Source organism: Frankliniella occidentalis, unplaced genomic scaffold (assembly GCF_000697945.3).
Source record: "Frankliniella occidentalis isolate FOCC.00 unplaced genomic scaffold, Focc_3.1 Scaffold135, whole genome shotgun sequence".
Lineage (NCBI taxonomy): Eukaryota > Metazoa > Arthropoda > Insecta > Thysanoptera > Thripidae > Frankliniella > Frankliniella occidentalis.
In genome coordinates, this window is record NW_026267262.1 from 504559 (window position 1) to 515275 (window position 10717).

The 10717-nt window shown below is 53.0% G+C and overlaps 1 protein-coding gene across 7 annotated transcripts in view; it reads right to left on the bottom strand.

Annotated features, from left to right (window-relative positions):
• Window positions 1-10717, bottom strand: part of LOC113205850 (uncharacterized) — a 237565-nt gene that overhangs the window by 147613 nt on the left and 79235 nt on the right. The window contains exon 2 of one of the 7 annotated variants that reach the window (XM_052270726.1): window positions 3150-3233. The exons of the other annotated variants lie outside the window; for them this stretch is intronic. The gene's annotated coding sequence lies outside the window, so the exon portion shown is untranslated. The remainder of the gene's footprint in view (window positions 1-3149; window positions 3234-10717) is intronic. 7 annotated transcript variants of the gene reach the window in all.

The window sequence follows — 10717 nt, forward strand, 5'->3', positions numbered from 1 at the left end:
GGGGGGGAGAAGCGAGCCAGGAAGAGAGAGAGAGAGGAGAGGTAGAGCGAGAACAGCACACTCGACATCGTCCGTCCCTACGGAGCGAAGCCGCATGAACAAATCCCCCGGATAAGAACAACATCTTCCTGGGCCGAGGCTTCCCTCCCTCAGCTGCCCCGCTGTAGCCCAAGTGTCTGTGTGGGTGTGCGAGTGCGTGCGTGCGTTTGTGTGTGTGTGTGTGTGTGTGTGTGTGTGTGTGTGTGTGCGCGCGCGCGCCGTGAGTGTGTGTCGTGGCCCCGCGACTGGATCGCCCAAGGATTAGACAGATAAGCCACGCAAATGCCCCAATTGCAATAAAAGCTAAGGGCAGAGCGACGCCACTGAGCGACAATGAAAGGGAGGGAGGGGGGGAAGAGAGTGAGCGGGTTGGAGGGGGGGAGCACACAAGAGGACGAAAAGGGTGAGACAGAGAGCGAAAAGAGCGAGAGATAGTGGGTGGGCAGCCTGGGGGGAGAGAGAGAGGTGTGGCCATCTTGTTATCTCCAGACGTCGTAAGTGTGCGACGCTGGGCCCGGTGCAGGAGTGAGTGAGGGGGTGCGGCGGGTAGAGAGGAGCGAGTGAGAGAGAGAGAGCGAGAGAGGCGACAGAGAAAGAGAGATGTAGCTGGCCCGGGAATGCTAGCAGCGACCAGAGCCCACACAGATAGCAAGAATACAACTTTCCCGAGAGCGGGCCAAAAGGAAAACACCCCACAGCAAAGCACATTTTCACCTAAAACTGACTTTGAAATTCGTCTTCTTTGGTACCAGAGGAGGCTACATATTCAAAAGAAGTGCGCCCGAACATACTCTCAAGTCGTGGAGAGCAGCGAGCGTTTCGCAGCAGCAACGACGCGACGCGAAGACCAACAAACTCGAACCCCCGAAGTGCAAAGCTACAAAAACTTGGCCCATTTCAGCAAACATCAAACGCAACGTTCCTTCCCCCCTCAGTCCCTCCCGGGCCGTCACACACTAGTCGAGCTCTCCATCGCACTTCATCTCATCTCCACATCTCTATTTCTCGCTCTCTCTCTCTCTCTCTCGCTCACACGAGTAGACGCAGTGCATTAAGGTAATGAATTCAAGAGAGATACTCACGTGTACCATTCACATGTTTTTAGAAACTATTTAGTATTGGGAGCGAAGTAAATGATATGATTCTCGATGTTATTTGAAAAAGATTCGTATCTAAGTCTTTGAATTTGTAAATGATTTTTTTTTTTCAAAAAATTCCAGTGAACACGGCTATGGCTCTGGGGACGGCTACACATTCGTCTTGGCGGCAGCTGAGTCAGCGGGCGTGCGGCCCATCGCTCTAGAAAGGCCGCATTCAAAATTAATTCGGACGGCGTCCGCCCGGATTAGCCAATTAAATAATAAGAAATTCAAAAAAAAAAAAATTACACAAGACGGAAGAGCGCTCGGAAGGAACCAGGCGGCCGCGGCGTCGGCGCCCCGTCCACGTCCCAGGATTTTTCAACTAAATTAAATTTAATCAAGTTGAGAAAAGTGCCGCTCGCTCGCTCCCCGCCCGTTTGCTCGCTCCTCACCCGCTCGCCTGCTTGGGGGCAACAGCACTCCCGAGGAGCGAGGGAATCCTCTGTCATGTACACACGGGGTGACGGACTGACGGGGTGGAAGGGGGAAGGGGGATTAAAAGTGAAGGGTTGAGGGGTGGAGGTGGGTAAGCAAGAGTTAGAGAGAGAGAGAGAGAGAGAGAGAGAGAGAGAGAGAGAGAGAGAGAGACGCTAATGACACATCTTCCTCCCCCTGAGCAGCTTGCCTTGCTCCCCTAGTCCTTCTTAATTCGATTTCCGTTTTCCTATTTATACTGCTAACTAACGGGGAAGTGCAAGAGTTTGTCTTGTTGTGTCCCCTATTGGCGCTCTTCTAGGCCCGTGCCGCTGCCGCCGTCCCCTCCTCCACCGCCGCCTGCTACCCAGCCAAAGATTAGCTTCATATTCTGTTCTCCTTTCTTGCACCCCTCCGATGCTGCTGCTGCTGCTATCCTCTCTCGTCACTCACAAACAAGAACAGCAACAACAACTCGCTGCTGGACCAATCTGCATCTCGTTGGGGAGCCTTGCAGGCAGATGAATTATAAGTCATGCCAGTGGTATGAAAGTGGGGGGGAAGGCTTTTTACAGCGTCCTCACTCACACAGACACGCCACCACCACCGCCACGCACCCACACAGACCCACACGTCGACACACGAACACCACGCTACGGCACCCGAGGGGGCTAGGTGACGCCGCCTGTGGGAGCAAAGTGGCTAGTCGAGCCCTGTGCTGGACCTTTTCCGTGCCTGCCGCCGTTGGGGGGGAGAGAGAGAGAGAAAGAGAGAGAGGGGGTGGGAGGGCGATGGCTGTAGAAGAGTGCGACCCTTCTGTTCTTTTGGGGCCCACGCTGGGGTCAGGCCGGGTCAAAATAGAACAGAATGAGGGAAAAACGCCCCTGCTCCCTTTGGACGAAGCTGGTATTAAAACGCTCCAACTGCTGTCCTACCCTCCTGCTGCCCACCTTCCCTTGCCCTGCCGCTGTGTTTGGTTCATGAAGGGAAAGGTTCCCTTTTATTTTGCGTTACCCCGAACGTACACAGCTGGAAGCAGATTTTGCAACGGTGGGAAAAATGTTTCCAGTATCAACAAAGATACACTTGATAATTTCTTATGATAAAAAATTACCACGACGAAAGAAATAGAGAAAAGAGTATTAAGGATTGACTAAGGTTTAATTTTGGAATTAAATCGAAACGACTGAAAAAACGACATACTTCACCCAAAAGACTGTTTAGTCCAGAAAACGAAGAGCAAAACCGATGAAATTTTAGCAATGCACACCGAGTTTTACCCTTGACGATGAAAACAATTTGGTCAAGCTAGGTTACTTTGAATAGTACGACGATACATTTAGTATAAAAATAAGGTAACTAAATTCAAGTCAGTTTTAGGAACTGAATTTTATTTTTTAGAGCCCTTATTTAGTTTAACCTACTAAATGGTTCTCTGGGTATTATTGTAGAAAAATATCCACTTTGACTTATCTTTGTAACAGAATTTAATAAAAATGAAAACAACTTAGTGAAAACAATAACTTATTTCGTATTGTTCCCATGAACACATACCACCTCTTCGCATCACATGTCCGCTTTTGCCGGTCTCTCCTTGGTCCAGGACTCCTTCTGCGATATGACGGCGCCACCACTCACCTGCAGGCACAAGAGAAACCAAAGTCGTTAGAATCAATATGACGTTCGTCGTCGAGCAGCAAGAAGGAAACTCTTTCCCCGGGCACTTTCACGCTTCGCGCGCTACGCGCGTTACGCGCCCTCCGAAGCACCAGCCGCTCCCCTTTAAAGCCCAGCATCCCTTATGCAGCGGCCGGGCGCGGGGCGTTAAAGGCGATGGACCACGAGGCGAGCGCGAGTTCGACGGAGAGGAGGAGCGCCACGCGGTTGCGGCCGTGGCACGCAAGAGGAGACCGGAAAATGGTAAACAGCGCCATCGATCGGCATGACGCTTCGATACCGAAGTCTTTGAGAAAATAATGAACCCAGAACTCTATTACAATGAATGTTGGTGTTTTAAAATTATTTTGATAGGGTAGTTTCACGCAAAATCATAAATTTGCCCTTTATTTTTTACCAGAGGACAATGAGGAACTTTACTCGTTGGATTTGACCGTGGTTGTTTTTATTGACGTTTAGTGAATGGGAGTGCCGAAAAACAAACGAGGGAAAGAGTATAGAGGGGCGCAGCAGAACGGCAGAGGGGGGGGGGGGTGAGCCAGCGCAACCGCTGCAGCCGCCATCGCCATCATAGCCACGCCATGGTGACAAACTGCCGGCTGACCGTTTCCCCCGCCGCACCCTCTCCCCCACACGCTGCTCCCCTTTGACTGTCTGTCGGCTCGGGGCCACGGCCGGGCGCGTCGGATGGGACGGTTAGCCGTGCGGTCAGTCCGACGGGGCCATCATTTCCTCGTCGAGTTCGCAGAGCAGAAGGGCAGCAGGGGAGAAGGAAACACCCAAACCCCGCCGTCAAGCGAATATTGGTGGTGGTGGTGGTGGTGGTGGTGGTGGTGGTGGTGGTGGTGGTGGTGGTGGTGGTGGTGGTGGTGGTGGTTGCACGTCGAGTGGATGAGAGGGTTGATGCTGCTGCCATTGACCGGAAAAACAGAAGGTAGCACTTAGGGCCTTTTAAAGTGGTTAAATAATTGGTACAACGGTACAATGGTAAAAACGACCACAACTACACTGACCGCGACCCTCAAGTGCCAACACATACCGCCCCCGAAACACCAATAACACACCCACACAAACACAATCACCTGCCCACGCATGTAAACACCCGCCAATAATAAATACACCGGTCCAAAACCTCTCTCAAAGTCAAACACCCTCCCCTTCCCCACCCCCTCTTTCACAGATTTCGCGCGTTTCTCTGACAAAAACTTTTGTCAACGGGACCCCGACACACACACACACACACACACATGGCAGAACACGCGGCGGGGCGCGGCGAGGCGTGGCGGCGTTGTCACACTCAACTTTCCATCACTATTGGGAGAAGAGAGCGAGCACCGGCAGGCAGGGGCGTAAACAATGCCAGCGCGGATATGTGCCTGCAAGCAGAGCGAGAGAGGAGAGAGAGAGAGAGAGAGAGAGAGAGAGAGAGAGAGAGAGAGAGAGAGAGGCAGAGTATGTGTGTGTGTGTGTGTGTGCGCTGTAGTGAACGCCTGCATACCGCTTTGTTTGCGCCTCCACTTGCCACTCTCCCCTCCCTCTCCCCCTCTCCACCCCCCGCCGCCACGCGGCCACGCGGTCAGCGCGGCCATAGCCGAGCGCCAGGCCTTCTTTTGCATAATAATTCCACCCGTGCGCATTCACACATTCGCATACCGACACCCACACGTGCAATGCACGTGCACAGAAGCGAACGTGTGCACCCCCCCCCCCCTTTCTCTCTCTCACACACACATACTCAACTAACCGCTGTGCGAGGGAAGTGGTCATTGCACGCGTACGCCGAACAGGGACCGAACACACGATTCATTTCGCACAGATAACTGTTAACATTATCTTGGTTAATTTCTGTGTAAAAGTGTCTTAACGTATCACCAGCTGCTTACAAAAAAAATATCCCTCTGCAAGAATGTGAATTTGCAACTTTTAAAAGAAACGTCCAAGACTGTCTCTGCCAGAAGAAAAAGAGCTCCCTTCTCTTACATGTATTTCTCAGTGTTTCCCCACATGATGCCGTAGTGACGTAGGTAGCATTACAATTATCCTGGTCTTCGATTTGTTTGGGAAAGCACACATCTGCGTTCGACGTGAATGTATTACAGCGGGTTGGACACGGCAGGGGCATTTAGTACATCGCCATCACCAGACCGAAGCTGTTCCCTCCTGGCCCCTTCGATAATGCGGCTCATCGAATGGATGTCCTGGCATTGCCTTGAAGCAGGGCCACTGCCGCGATTAGTGTTTGACGTGATGAGCAGCAAGGTACGTTGCCGTGAGATATCGGTCGCTAGCACTGCAAGCCTGTCCCAATAGGAAAACAAAGTGACAAACTTCAAAACTATATGGAAGCGATCAAAGAAGCGTCGAAATGAAATGTCGTGTCTATATCGTTTTAACGGTCATTTCTTACTGAAATGTGGTAGATTGACGCAGGCGCTTTGCAGTTCAAGATTTAAAGGTTAAAGGTTCTACAAAGTTCACGAAGATTTTTTTGGATGAAAACGATACTTGTCTAGCACAGCATATGAAGAACTTCATTGGAACTGGAAAGAAGCTCGGGGAGAACACGCCATTAGATCACAAGCATTATTCATCTTTTTTTTAAGGGGGGGGGGGGGGAGGTGCGTGGAGGGAAATTGACTGCTTGATTTTCATTCTTTCTAGGGACAGTTTTCATGAAAGAATTAACCCGGTGATGTTCTGGCATTGATCTCTTCTTCACTATAAAGCGCCCCAATGTTTAGTAATTATTATTATTATTATTATTATTATTATTATTATTATTATTATTAAGCTCTCGGGCATATTCATGGGACTGTGCACCGCGTTCGTATGCGCCTCCGGAATGGATAGGCTCGGGTCCTTCGAGACGGCCAAGGTGGCGATCATGAACATATCCTCGTGCTATTCGGCAAACGCCAGCCTGGCCGTGGTCCGCCAGGGGCGCCTGTCCTCCGTCCTGCAAGAGCTGCAGAGCCTGGTGCAGGAAGCGGAGGCCTGGCCCGGTGACAAGGTAGCTGCAATAGCCTGTACTTAATTTATTTATCTGCACGACTAGAAACGCAAGTATGTAGGAACGCCCATTCGCTCACTTATAGGGTTGGAGGTGTACACCCAGAAGACCGTTTAGTCCAGAGAACCAAATTTAAAACCGACTTAAACACTTAATTTGTTTGATGCGGTCATATTTAGTGAGAAATGGGGTTACTAAATTTGAGTCGGTTTTGGGAACTAAATTTTGTTTCTTATTACCCTGATTTAGTTTTATGAACTAAATGGTTCTCTGGGTGTAGATTTTCATATGAAAATTCACAAACTCTAGCCTTGTGCCTCCATGTGTACACATGGCGTTCACACACCTACAAGTGTGCAACATTCACACACTAATGGTTTTCGGTACATTTCCGACTCACAGAAGTGGGCGGAGCGGACGCTACGAGGCGTGGCGATGCTCTCGACGATGACCGTGTCCTTCGCCGTGCTCGTGGTCGCCAGCCTGTGCGCCGACATGGGCCTGGCCGACGACCCTCAGCTGTCGCTCTGGCCGTTCGTGCCCCACGCCGGGCCCTGGGGCGCGCCCTGCGGCCGGCTGTTCTGGGGGTGCTGGACACTCTTGGCCGTCTTCACCATCTGCTACGTGGTGGCCAGCTTCTGGCTGTGCGCAGCCGCCGCGGCCGGCCTGCACGACGCCCTGGGGCTGCGCCTACTCGCCCCGGGGGGCGCGACCGCGGAGGAGGTCCGCGACGTGGTCGCGACGCACCGGAAACTGCGCCTCGCGGTCCTGGAGCTGACCGAGTACGCCGCCGGCAAGCTCGTGCACGTCCTGTCCAGCTCGTTCTGCAGCTCGCTCTTCGCCACCGTGCTGGTAGGTCACCGGAAACCTGAGTATGTGACTGTCACACACTTGTAGGTGTGAGAACGCCATTCGTGCACTTTGAGGCACAAGTGTGTGAAACTTTAAAAGAAAATTCACACCTTTACTCACTTAGGTGTACAAATAGGCTTTCGCACACAAATAGCCTTAAAGTGTGGAATATTACTTTGCGTACCCAGTGGATGGCACTGTCGCACCGAAAAACCTGTACGTCAACACTGACGTGGGTATTACTGTTACAGGTGCTGGGCGGCGACGCGTCCGCCGCCACCCTGAGCCTCCTCGTCCCCGCGTTTGTCGTCTTCTTGCCGCTGGCGCACTACAGCCAGGAAATGTCGGACGCGAGCCTGTCTCTGGCGAGGTCCGCCTACCACGCGTCCACCGACGGCGTCGAGCACCGGGAGGCCCGCGCCCTGCTCCTCGTCATGCTGGCCGCGGCCAAGACCCCGGCGCTGAGGTGCAGGGGGCTGGGCCGCTTCGGCAGGGCCTCGATGAGGCACGTCTTCAACCAGTTCTATACCGCCGTCAACACGCTGGGTTCGAAGGAATAACCACCATAAGGTTCACATTGCAGCGGCCTGTGTCACAGTTCGCCGTCACCGAAAATAGTCGAGTTATCCTCACCCTAGCGAAATCTATTAAAAGGTACAGATCCCTCGAGGGTCCCTCGAGGCTATGGTACATTATCGACAGCACGACCATGTCGACCAAGCCGCGCCTGCAGTGGTGGAGGCGTCGGCGAGACTCACCACCAACACGCAATAATGTCTGGGGCATCACTGCCCTTGATTCTATACAGCGGCCTCAGCCCCTGAGCGTTGTTCTCCCTCCCGGCGGCTCGCCTCTCACGCACAACAGAGCAAAGCGTCCAGTCATCCCTCACGAAACTTGCCCAATAATGACAAAGTATGGCGCATTGCAGCAGCGAGAGTGCAGTGAAAGTAAACGAGCAGCACGCCGGAAAGGAGAGCGAGGTAGGGGAGAAAGAACGAGAGAGAAAGAGGGAGAAGGGGGTGTTTCTCGCCCCTTATCCCTCTCGATGAGAGAACCAGGGTGAAAGAAAGTGTAAGAGAGACAGAGGGGTTTGGGTGCGGCAAGAGAAACTTAATTGCAGCAGGCATTACGTCGGGGGGTTGTCGTCTCTCTCGCACTCATTAGGGGACAATAACCTCCTCCTCCTGCTCCCGCCCCTTCTTCCCGGAGTAGAACACTGCGGACGCGACAGACTGTCAGAGCCTGCCCTGTCTCTCTCTCTCCCTCCCTCCATCGTGCCCATCCCCTCTCTTGTCGATTGAAATTAAAGTTAGTTCTTATACGGTGGGAGCATTTCGGTACATAGAAATTCTGCATACGCGCCATTTTAAAAGTATACGGATCCTAGCACGCCAGTATAACTTTTTTTCCAGCGGCAAAACTGAAATATGAAACATGAATCGGAGCGAGGAATATACGCCCGACACCGGCACAAAGTGCGACGAGAGGCGGACGCGAATAGAAAATGGAGCGAAAAATATCGCCCAAATCGGTTCTGCTCCGAGGCTGGGCGCGTGAGGACAGAAAGGGTGGGGGGAGAAGGGCGGGAGGGAGAAGGGGAAAGGGAGGAAGGAGGGGAGAATGGGGCAAGGATAGAGGCAGCGCGGGCCGTGTTGAAAATGTTGCGATACAAATCTGAGCCCCAGCAGAAGGGCGACCGGCAGCTCCCTTCCAGAAGGCTTCACGCGCCGGCGCCTGGTCCTGGTGACAGCCCGCCCCGCCCCGCCACACCCTCCCTTGCATCCTTCGCACCCGGCTTGCCGAGCCGCCCACTTTACGAGGCACCAACGCACACACAGACAAAAATGTATTCATGTAACATTATTATTAGAATTATTGCAGTTATTGCTATTTCCTTCACTGCTTAAATCAGCGATAACCATATGTATTCGTAAGTAGAAGGGACCAGTAAAAGAAAAATCTATGAATATTTTGCTTTTGAAGCGGGAGACGTGGGATCCAGCCCGGCGAGATATCAGTTTCAGTAAAGGAAAGCTTAAAGGCAGCAGCGTAGGGCGGGGCATCCGGGGAGAAAAGGGGGTGGGGGAGGGAAGAGAAGTGGGGAAAGGGAGGGGGGGGGGAGGCGGTCCGGTCAGCGAACAAAACAGGGGAAGAGGCACCGGAGCGCGAGGCGGCCGATAGCGAGCCCCCGGCCCTGGGCTGCACCAGATGCAGCGCACGGCCCACACGGCCTCGGGGCCCCTGGCAAAAAAGAAATAAGCCCAACTTCACTGCCCTCGGGAAAAAAAAAAGGTTTGCAAAAAAGAAGGTGTGGATTAAAGCAAGACCATATGAAACCAGCATGAAAATTTTTGCAAATGGTACGAACCAGCAAGTAATACTTTTTTAATGTTCATAGAAAATAAGAAACTAATTTGTATTCGGTATGTGAGAGGCAACTTGCTGCTTAGCACTGCACGGGGCTGGATTGTCAATACATAGTTCTTGTACCTTGTGAGGAAGATGGTCCCCGGGTTCTCAACCCTGGCTACAATTATTTACATGTGATCATCTGTTCGAGCAGTTCACGATCATTTCGACTCAGAACGCCTTGTGGTCACGGACGAGAGCAATCACGAACAGTTTGCTGTTCGTTCGAGTTCGAGTTCGAGTTCGCTCATGACGCTCACAGTGCGCGGAAGGCTTGGTTGGAAGTGTTCACCAGAGGAGTTGCACACTTACAAGTGCACAACTATAGCACTGCGTTCAACACCGTGCACGCGTGCACGTTTGCGGCGTAGCCCGCCCACGCGCACACTCAGCCGAGCTCCAGCCTCCCGCTGAGCCCGCCCGGCACTCAGCCGAGGAGGCCTCCGGGTAGGCCGTCGCGACGCACGGCTGTCGTGCGGGTCTGCCTACGCAGCAGGCGCCCCACCAGTTCCACACTTGGTGAAGTGTGGCGGCATTGCGCGCGACACACACATAATGGAACAGAACAAAGAACGACGACAAAGTAAACCATCGTCATCATCACAATCATCGGCCGTGAAAATGATTGTGACCATTGTGCGTGGAAAGTGGTGGTGGCAAATTAGGAGCAGATCTCTGCTGCTACTGAGTGGAGCACGGCTATGAGGAGTGGTTGTGGGATGAAGGATGGAGGGAGAGAGGGATGTGGGAGGAGAGAGCGCGAAAGCGGTAGAGAGAGAGAGAGAGAGAGAGAGAGAGAGAGAGAGAGAGAGAGGCCCCCAACACGGGGGCGGGCTGGCGCTGAGGTCACTCCGGTTGAAGGGGATGGACGGAGGGCACAATCATAACAATGGGAGGCCTGATTGCCCGCAGACACTGGATCACAGCGAAAGCCAACACCACCGACACAATATGAAATAGTGGGAAGGGGGAGAGGGGGCTGGGCTGGCTCCGCGCCCCCGCCAGCCAGGACACGCCAAAGCGCCAACAACGTCACACCGCCAAAGCCAAAGCGGGACGAAAAGAATGGAGAGGAGCGGCTAAATTATTCGGAATCACGCCTCCCGCACTGGGAGAGAGAAGGAGAGAGAGAGGGAGAGAGAGGGAGAGAGAGAGAGAGAGAGAGAGAGAG